Source organism: Parus major, chromosome 1A (genome assembly GCF_001522545.3).
Source record: "Parus major isolate Abel chromosome 1A, Parus_major1.1, whole genome shotgun sequence".
Classification (NCBI taxonomy): domain Eukaryota; kingdom Metazoa; phylum Chordata; class Aves; order Passeriformes; family Paridae; genus Parus; species Parus major.
In genome coordinates, this window is record NC_031773.1 from 20126871 (window position 1) to 20137973 (window position 11103).

At 38.6% G+C, this 11103-nt stretch overlaps 1 long non-coding RNA gene across 3 annotated transcripts; it reads right to left on the bottom strand.

Annotated features, from left to right (window-relative positions):
- Nucleotides 1-890: 890 nt before the first annotated feature.
- LOC117244459 lies at nt 891-10796 on the bottom strand. Of its 3 annotated transcripts, XR_004497622.1 has the most exons (4): nt 10478-10796; nt 8539-8723; nt 7128-7213; nt 891-6772 (listed from the first exon to the last, which is right to left on the bottom strand). It is a non-coding gene; the product is annotated as an uncharacterized LOC117244459 (long non-coding RNA). The 3 variants fall into 3 exon arrangements; XR_004497623.1 differs by lacking the exon at nt 8539-8723; XR_004497621.1 differs by having other exon boundaries at nt 8539-10796.
- Between the last annotated feature and the right edge of the window lie 307 nt (nt 10797-11103).

An 11103-nucleotide genomic window follows, 5' to 3' on the forward strand; every position in this document is an offset into this window, starting at 1 on the left:
CTCTCTCAGAGACAGCTACTGAGCTTGTATTTCCCAAGATCTTACATGTAAGAGCATCCTTCCTCTTCCAGCTGTCTGAAAAATAGGAGGTAACTGGCTCTGCTGGGTAATTATGTGTCAGAATAAAGGAATCTGTTATGTGACACCCTTCAAGGCTCTTTCCCATTTGCCATGCTGTAAATACCAAATCTCTAGGTGAGATCATTACTGAACACAGGACAGAGTATTACCAATCATGCTGATGATGCAAGATCTTTTCCTGGCTTTGTAGCTGCAGGGCCTGATCCATGGGAAATTTTGAAAGACAGGTAACTGAATGCATCAGAAGTTATTAGTGCCCTGTGTTCTACTTGCTCTGATAATCTGTGGAGGTCAGATGCCTCAAGAGGGTACTCAGAAGTCTCCAGCCTATTGCCACACTGCACACACTGACAGAGCCTTTTTTATTATTTTATCCAGTTGCATCATTCCAAGACCCCATCACAGGGCTCTCAACAGGGCAGCTGACATCATTGCAGCTGTACATTATCTCAGTGTGATGGGCTATTGTGACACATTAGGTCCAGCAGCAATTTCTTTTATTTTTTTTTTTCATCAGCTGCTGCTTATTATTCCTGAATCTTTCATCAGGCTACACTTCAGCTATATTTAAGAGATATTCACTGAGCTCTAAAGTGGTGTGACTCTGTGCTCATACACCACCCACTGCTGAAAGTTTCTACCACTGAAATGAAGTCAGCTGGATAGCTTAATTCTGTTATGACAGCCCTCCAGAATAAAATTCTTTCTGCATCACATCTGTTCCCATTACCCATTCCCAGTGTTATGAATTTAGACTGAAAATATGCCTCTACTTTCTTGGTTTTAACATTAATATACAACACAAAATAGAATGTGTGACATATACTTTAATAAGTGTATGACAGAGTACATGTTTGTGTGAAACAGTGCACGTGCATATGTGTAGTTACAACATACAGGTTATAAAAATGCAATTAATATTAAATTGGAATACACAACATGTAAAGAAATCATTTCAGGATATCAGTGTTCTGCATTTTTGTATTTCCAGAATAATTTTATAATTATAAATGAATATAAATAAATACATTTTATTATTAAAAATATGTGTAACTTTTCTATTTGCCTCTTCTGTGTGCACAATTGCATTCCAAATACCATTCAAGACTACAGACTCTTGCACTCTACAGATGTCACAGAACATGCAAATATTTTATTGAACAATGTGCATACTGTAACTTGTGCCCCATAGGGTATTTCCTCATTAATAATATAAGGGCTTGATGAAGATGTTTAGATTTCATTTGATTTTATTTATTTTTGATAGCATAGCAGGAAAGCTAGTGTGCAGGGGATAACCTTGATGGATTTGCTATGACAGATTTGGTGCTTATAAAATCTTCTACCCCACAGAAATCTGTTTTTCCTGCAATGATGGCTCATGGGAAACTCGGATCACTTCCATCAGCAACAACGCACTGGTAACATTACTGTACTCAGATGTGGAGAACTCAGCTTAAGATTTTTACACTGAACACAGAAAAAGAAGGGTGTTTTCTTGGATGGACTCAGAGCAGCTGCTGTGCATTACTTTGCAGCACAAAGATAACTGCAATATTTATATTTTTTCCTTCCATTTTTCCAGCCTTCCTTCAGAGTTGCTCAGTCAACTCCCCATATTTTTCAGGGAATAAAGCTACTCTCATCACCAAGAACACTCCAGGGCCTTCTGACAAGAAACCCCTTCCCCCACACATGGCCTCTGAGTCTCACATCTGTCTGTCTGAAGTCATTAATCCAAAGACTTCTATGGAGGCGGGAATCTCACGCTAACAAGCTGGCAGCTTGGGCTGAGCTCTGTTTTCTGGCTCTGGCTAAAGCCTTCCTTGCAAGAGGTTAGAAAGAGCAGCCCTTCATTTTAAGCAATGTTCCAGTGAGTGACTCGAGCTGAACGATGAGTGCTTTTCAGACAGGCTCAGCCTGAAAACAGAAGGATCTTCACAAACACAATAGCCCAGCCCATCCCTATTTAAAATATTAATTAAACACATTTTGAAAATTCTTCACATAAATCACTGCTGCTGCTCCTTACCGTTATAGGGGATGTGGCAGAAACCTTAGCTCACAGCAACATACAATTCAGCCAGGCTCACATATGATACATGTGTGCCACATGAAATGCATGTGTTTCACTCTACAGGAAGCTAACATTTTGCCAGCACCCAGATGAAATACGGTTTTACAGCGGATGCTAAGTGGAAAAAAAAGGCATTATCAAGAGATAGTATTCATTTCACAATTAGACTTTAATAACCCTTAACTTTCATTCTGGAATGAAAGGTAGAGAGAAAAATGATTGCCATTAGCTTTCTTTCAAACCATAGTCATTTGAAAGGGTATTCAAGATTATTTAATTTGGAAATTTGAATTACTATTTTTTAAAACAATTGCAATAACCTCTTCCAGCCAGTAATATATTTTTCTTCCAGAAAACATATGGCTTTCTCTGCTGTTCAGGCTTCCATGGAATTAAGTTCTTTGGGAGGTCAATAACATATTTCTAAAGCTCTTTACAGTGATCAGACTGGATCCTTGACCTTTTTTTCTCTGGTCTCCTTGTGCTATGAACTACATATATTAAAAAGCAGCTAAAACAAGGCAAGTGACTTTTCCCTGATTTAAGAAAGTTGCTGATTGCCAAACATCATCTAGCATGGCTCTGTGACACCCCTCAGGAGGAAAGAGGGCTGCAGATGACAGTCCAGGGCTATTTCACTATTTCTGTGAGCATCCCTGAACCTCAAAGCATTTTTAGAAGCTTTAGAGTCAAAGTGGCTAAAAGGAAATTTACTTTAACTCTCTGTATCTTTGCTGGCCTGGTGAGCAAAGAACAGCCACAGCCAAAAATGTGTCACACTCTACAAGTAATTTACTTACCACTGAAGTGAAGACATTTCTGCTACGGGAAATGACCATGCTCTCAGTGTCAAGATATTTTCAGTCTTGTAAAAAGTATCCTAGAATTTATTACTGGGTACAAATAACAAGTGCCTTCTAATGATATTTTACTTGACAGACACATTCTGGTACCAAAGGTCATTTCTTAAATTAGGGTATTCACTGATGTTTTTAAGAGAAGAATATACTAACTCATGCAGTAAACTGAGGTTTACACCTATACAAAGAGAAGTGCTGATGCTATTTCTGTAGAAAAAGCACAGCCTAATTTAACATCACCACAGGCAGCTTTTACCAACACCCTCAGATGCCTTCTGTGGTCCTGGACATCTGTGATTCAAAAGACCAGTGACAGAAGAGCTGGCATCCCTGACTGCTTCTTCTCCTTAATGACCTGCTGACATTACCAGTGACTTTATACTATGTCCTCATTAACCGATGCTGGCAAATTGGGACAATGCTATAGAAGGCAAGGATTTCAGCCTTTGAAACAAATAAAGAATTTTTTTTTAATACAGTGTATCTACAAGAAGTTGCAGAAATGTTTCTCACAAGGTCATAACATAAAAATGCACAAAAAGTAACCCACCAGCTTCTGAGATGCAATTAGCTGATCTTCTTATTCCCTGTCATCCTTCAGAAGCTATCAATTCATCATGGAATACAGAAGTGGGAGAGAGGAAAAAGAAAAAAAATAGGAAAAAAACCCCAAAGCAAATCAAAACAGAAAAGAGAACCCTAAGCAAAAATGCGACATTTGACAAGTAAGGGTGTGATAAAAATTAATTGTCTACAACTTGGATCTGACCTTAATAGAGAACAAATAAGTCATGAAAGGGAGAACGTGTATGACATTTATCATAGTTTTAAATAACTCTTCTCCCTAGGGTGCTGTGATTACTTATGCAGACAATACATACAGTGGGCTACTCTTCAGGAAAAAGATGAACTGTAGAAGAGATCTTGTATGAGCAACAGCAAAGCATAAAATCTTGTGCTTAACTTGAATATATGAATATTCCCAAAACTGGGGAATATCCAAATTCCTGCAGGATGACTTGGGCAATGAAAAGAAAATATATTCTTACAATTACAATAGACCTCTGTCAAAGTGTTCAATGTCTCTCAGGATAGAGCCAAGAACAAGTTAATGATACCAAAGGGGACTGTTAAAATATATAAAATTTATGCAAACATGGTTCAAATGTAGGGCTACTTTGGTGGGAGAGAGGTGGGCAAAACTCACGTTTCCCACATGTATTTCTTATTTGTTCTCATTGAAAGCAGGTTTGACTGAAAACAAGTTTCATGGTTTAGCCACAGTTGGCAACACAGCCCCTCACTCTCTCCCAAGCCTCCTTCCCTGGTGGGATGGGAAAGTGGATCACAAAAAGGTGCAGCCTCGGGGTTGAGATAAGAGCATTTTACTAATTAAAATAAAATATAATAATAGTTACATAAGTAATAATAATGATATAAAACCAAGAGAGGAATAAAACCCAAGAGAAACAAGTGATACACAAGACAACTGCTCACCATCCACTGACGAATGCCCAGCCCATCCTCAAGCAGCTCCCAGGAAACTTCTCCCAGTTTTTACACAGGGGTGATGTTCCATGGTACAGAACACATTCAGGTCACCTGTCCTGGCCATGCTCCCTCCCAGCTTCCTGTGCAGCTCCTCAACACCAGAGCAGGAGCCAACTGAAAGGTCCTTGACTCACGGTAAGCAGTAATATGCAACAATTAAAACATCAAAGTGTTAAAACAACGGTTCTTCTCCTACTGAATCCAAAACACACCACTACACCAGCTTCTACAAAGAAAATTAACTCTATCCTAGCCAAAATCAGGACAAGAAAAATTTGCTATGGATAGCACAAAAGTAAGAAAAACAGTTGTATCCAGTCAATTAGCCCATGTTAAATGCATTCCTGAGTGCACAATGAAAAGAGTAAGCCCTCAAAAACTATTTGTGAAAAGTCATATGGCATAGGAAATATAGCCTCAAACATCAATAAAGGGAAGAAGTGTGCTTTATTAAACAAGGAGTTTAATTTCAATCATATTCTGTAATGAGAAAGAACATTTGCTAAGGGGAAAAAGAAAATAAACAGAAAAAAGAAACAAAACTCATGACTCCAAAATACTCTTCTAAACATTCAAAGGATAATGGTACAATGAGCAATAAGCAGCATGGGTTCATAAGGAACACGTCGTGCCAAGGAAACGTGATTGCTTTTTTGATAGAACTGCAAAAATCCTGGATGAGAGATACACAGCATGATTTTAATAAAGGATTCAATACAGTGTCTTACTAAATCTCCCAAAATGAATCCAAATTGCTTTGGACGTAAGCACTGTCATGTAAATTGAAAACAGGCTGAAGGATCACAAACACTGGCTGATGAGAAATGGCAGCAGATTGCACCAAGTTGTGGGGAAGTAGGCAGTGGGTCTCCTGCAAGGTATGAAGTGGTTTATTATTTTAATAACTTCATTAATAAGCTCAAAGAAAAGGTAAACAATATGTGAATTACCTTGACAGATGAAACAACTGAGAGTAATGTGACAATGGAAGGAAATAAAAACCTAAAGTCTAAATTAAAAAAAAAAAAAAAAAAAAAAAAAAAAAAATAAAAAAAAAAAAAAAAAAAAAAAAAAAAAAAAAGAAAGAAAAGTGAAGTATCAAGCTACTGCATTGAAGAAGGGAAAGCCCACAGCAGAAAAAAACAAGCATCTTCTACACTCAAAGCAATGGCCTAGAGTTAGCCTAGCAATGAAGGGGTAATTAATATATGCTATTTATGATACAAATGTCTGTTTGGAGTGCACTTCATTGGACTCACAAGTTAATGCATGTCCAAGCCATATATTTAGTAGTTTAAAGTGGCACAGGAAAGGAGAAAATCACCTCCCTGACAAAAAAGTAAGGTTTTGTTAACTATTAAATACATTTTAGCATATCAAAGTACAGAAAAATCTTGAAATGCACATGTAAGGGAGACACAGGGACCATAATACCAGGAGATAATAACAGGGACTATGGACAAATAATCTAAAGATGTCTGCTCCATGATTCCAAGGGACGAAGCAGCATCCATACTACAGTCTCTCTCTTTTCCATTCTATTCTGTAAGTTCTTCTTCTTTTCCTCACATTCTCTCAAGAGAATCCCTTCTTCCTTACTCATGACTTTTTTTTTTCTGCTAGCCTTCTTGACTTCTCTCCCTCTTTGTCTTTCAGAGTCTTTCTCAGCTCCCCTTCCTCTTATTTTTTAAATTTCTCTTTATAGCTGCACAAGGCTGCTTAAAACCAGCTACTGAGATGCCACTCAACTCCTCTGCCACTCTGAGATACATGTGATCACCCACTCTTGGCTGGACTGCAGGCTGGATGAGAGGAGGTGCTGGGCAATCTTGGCCATCCCAAGGACAGCAGTGCTGCCAAAACCTTTTGAAATTCTTTGGAATTTGTCACTATGGCTGCAACTAGAAATGGTGGAGCTCCCATTCTTCCATCAGTTTCTCCACAACAGCCGTGAAACCTTTATTATGGCCTCAAAGATCTTCCACAGTTCATGGAGCATAACTGAGAAGTTACCACAGTTCAGATCTTAATTTCCCTGGAACTTCGGGTTTGCATTAAATAACAAACTAGGACAAGCAGTGACTCACAGGAGCAGTGGTTGTGCTGAGTATCTTTATCACAGTGGCAGTCTGACTTGAAACTTTGAACACCAGTTTGTGCTTTTTAGGGTTTATGGCTCCAAATTTGTTGAAACAGTCAAACTCTGGTAAATACAGAAAAAAATATTTTGTATAAAGCAGCTAGCAAAATTAAACAAAACTCCAAGCAAACAATCAAATTAACAAATATCTAAGAATTCTCTGAAACACAATGATCAAAAGAATTTCACCACGGTGGATGCTTAAAGAAAAATCTCTCAGGCTGAACATGATCCAACACTTTTAAAGTCTGTAAAGGTTTAAACTGTGTCTATATGACTCTTACTGCCTTTTGACACTTCTTACCAATTACAGAGTGAAAAACGCAGATAAGCTTTTAAGAAAGAAAGGTTTCATTATTTTTTTCACTGATCTAAATTTCATTGCCAGGCAAAGAAAAAAAAAGTCTTTGCATCTCACCTTTAGTATTGAGATCTTTACTGTCTGAGCACTTTCTGTACAGAAACTTGTGAAGATGATCAGAAGAATGATGCTAACAGAAGAGACTGATATAGAATGAATTGTTAAATTTTTGTGGATGCACATCACACATTGGCATCACCCTCATTTCTTAAACTATGTTCTAACAAGGATAGATAATAGTTACTCTTTCCCACAATTCTACATCATATAAATATAACTTATTCTTCAAGTCATTCACCATGAAAAAAGAATTAATGACTTCTCAATCCCATGATCACTGTTGGCAGTCAATACATCACTCTGCTTTTTGGATAAAAAAAGGACAGAAAAGCAGCAATGCGAGTATCAACCACATCACAGTTTTCCATGAAACATATATACTTGTTTTTTTATTACTAATTGTAATTGAAGAATTGCTGAAACTTCTCTTTTAAATCAAGGATAATTTATCAAGCAAATCTATTTGGACTGTGTGACATGAGCACTGACATTCTTTAAAACAGAATTCAAACTTCAGCAAGTTAGAAAGGTTAAAGGGAAAAGCATTATCACTTAAAATGTGAAACTAGACAGAAAGAGCAATCTATACTCAGAAGCTAGCAGAAGGTTTCCTACTAGATGTCAATAAATGCACAAAATACTAATTAAAAGAAACTTACAATATTATCATTAAATTTAAAATTATTTTAAATATCAATTGCAAATTTTTCAGCATTTGTTTATTGTTGTGGAGCCTGGCCCAACCACACAGGAAACTGAATTCAACAAAAAAAATTCCTCCAGTTGATTAAACTATGTTTATCTGTCTGAAATAAAAAGCCCAATGATACCAGATTACAGTAATTATCTTCTCTTCAAATTCAGATTACTATAACAGAATACACAACAAAATCCAGTGAGATGTAAGAAGACAGCATAAACAAATCTACCTTTTTCATAAACAAAAAAGTTGTCCTATTAAATCTGCCTAATCGAGAAAGAAGAAATGAGTGTAAAGTCGCTAAGCTCACTGTAGTTCAAAACCAAAAAGACAGAAGTTGTTTTGGGAAATACACTCTTCTTCAGTATTCTGGGCTGCACCCAAAGTGTGGCCAGCAGTTTGAGGGAGTGGATTCTGTCCCTCTGCTCTGCCCTGGAGTGCTGTGTTCAGCTCTGGGGACACCAACATAACAAGAATATGGGCCTGTTGGGACTAGTTCAGAAGAGGGCCACAAAGATAATTAGAGGGCTTCAGGCCCTCTCCTACTAAGGCTGGAGAAGAAAAGGCTCTGAGTAGACCTTAAAGCAGCCTTGCAGTACCTAAAGAGAGCTGGAGAGAGACACTTCACAAGGGCATGCAGTGATAGACAAGGGAGAATGGCTTCAAAGAGAGCAGTTTTAGATTTGATATTAGGAAGAAACTCTTTACTGTGAGGGTGGTGAGGAACAAGTTCCCCAGAGAAGCTGTGGATGCCCTGTCCCTAGAAGTGTTCAAGGTCAGGTTGCATGGGGCTCTGAGCATCCTCGTCTATGGAAGGTACATGGCAGGAGGGCTGGAACCAGATGATCTTGAAGGCCCCTTCCCACACAAACCATTCTGTGATTCCACAAACCCTGAGGAGAGGCAAAAAGAACAGCAATAATCCCTTCTCACTGAAACACAATAACATGTTCAGTATTACTTATTCAGGTAATGAATACTGGAGATGTCAAAAAAATCCAGCAGTGCAGGCATTGAAAGCCTATTGATTTTTTTATCATAGATGAAATATCGTAGAACACCAACAGAACAGAATAAATGTATTTGGAAACCTTTCAATTTTTTTATTTTTTTTTTCATGTAGGAACATGCTTATTGGTGTTCCTTTTATAGATTTTGGCTGCAAAAACATCTATGAATTTCAGTTCCCCCATATAACAGAGAAAAATGTTTTGGGTTGGGTTCTATTTTTTTTCTTTAAGCATCTTATAAATATAAAAGTCTGCTTGTGCTTTTCAAGATTGTTTCTAGGCTGATGCATGAATTGGTAGAAAGACTGTCAAAACATGTACAACTTCTTCAGCAGAGTTGTGAAAGCCTGAGTGAACTGTAGGCTGTATCAGAAAGTAATGGAGTAGGAGCTTTATCCTAAAGAAATATCGTAAGAAGAAACAGAATTATTTGAAAAACATGGGACAAATGCATCATCAGCCTCAAAATACCCCACAATGAACTCCTTCCCTAAAAAAACTCAAACAAACAAAACCTCAGAAATTACATGGACTGCAGCAAAATTTCAAATAAATATTTTGGACCAAAGAGATTTGAAAAATGTAATTTTCAGACACTAACTTTCAGTATTTAACAGAGCAGCAATAGTAAACATGACAAATCAACTGTTTTAAAGCCAGCAAAAGACATTCTTAGCTTGGCTGAATACAATCGACAAAATCCAAATTTTCTGTACTTGCTGTTCTTTGCAACAAACAAAATACTTAATGAACCAAAAGAAATGTGAAAAAGATAATAGTGTATAAGACTTTTCTTTGTCTTCAGACATATTTTTTCTCCATTATAAAGCATGTGATATGCCGACACATAAAACCTATGCAGAGCTCAGTTCTTATCTCACCGTTACAGGATCAGTGATGCCAACCAAACATTGCTTAACCTTCTTCTTGATGATCTATATTTTTGCAGAAGTATGTAGAAGGGCAGTATGTCTGCTGGCTCCTGTCTGCTTCTTTCACATAAAAGCCAGCAGCAATAATCCCCAGTACCCTTTAAGAACAAGCAGTGAATTTATCATATCTGCTTGTAATGCCCTTTGGGACTCTTCAGAAAAAAAGGCACTGTAAATGTAAGCTCATTATCATCATTAACTCCTTTTATACACCAGCTGAGCTCAGAAGGAACAAATGGGAGAAAAAATGTAAGGGAAAAAAAGGTTAAATACATTTGCCATTCTCTTCTTTTCCTGGTTGATTTTAGCAGTTCCCAGTTACTTTTTAACATTCATAGATACCTTTATTAGACTAGACTTATTATATATTAGGAAGTCTTAAAATTACCTTGGTCAATTTTTTTCATGAGATTATATTTACATTGCTGAGGAAGAAGAAGAAAATGGCTTGACTTGTATTTAGGGATCGGGAACACAGCAGTGCCTAAATTACTACACACTCCCATAAGCTTAGAAACACTTTACAGTTTCCAGCTACACCTCACCTAAATGAGAGAGAATGGTTTGAGAAAAGGAAGAACTCTCTGTTTATCCTGTTTGTGTTTTCTGGGTAACTGTCACGGACATTCTTCAAAGGAAAAATAGCACAACACCTCAAACTGCTTTGTGGGAAAAACATTAAACTTTTAAACTAGTTGGGCATACTTTACACAAAAGCGCCACAAAATGGCAACTGGCACGGCCGATGGAGAATCCTTAAGCGCAGTTATAGACTTACTGCATCAAAATTCGGCAAGCTGTCACCTGAACGAAATAAAAATCAGAGAAACAAGAAGAAAGAACTATGGAGTTTATCCGACGGTACAAATGCAAGAAAAAAACCCATACACAAATGCCCATAGCAGGAAAGAAACCTGTGGAGACGCTTCTGATGCTATTCTGATGATGTATGAATACCACCTCATTCGCTCAGCCTGCTGCTTCGCTTTGCGCCCTCCCAGGGGAACACGCTCCCCTTTCTCCCCGTCCGTGGCCTCTGCCCCCGCAACAAGGCGCCCTCACGGCCTCTCTGCCGTCCCGGTGCCCACAGCTTCCCGCACCGCCTCCCAGCCCCCCTCCGCTCCCATCGCCCGCCGTTCGTGCCGGGGCGACACTCCTGGTGCCAGGGCAGGGCGCTTCGCTCTCCTGTCGCTTCCCTCGCTCCCGCTGGCACCCGCGGCCCCGGAGGGCAGCCAGACGCTGAGACCGGGGCGCGCCGGTGGGCTGCGGAGAGCGGGCAGCGGGGACACGCCAGCAGGCACCACATCCCTGCAAGGAGAGCTTGGGGGCTG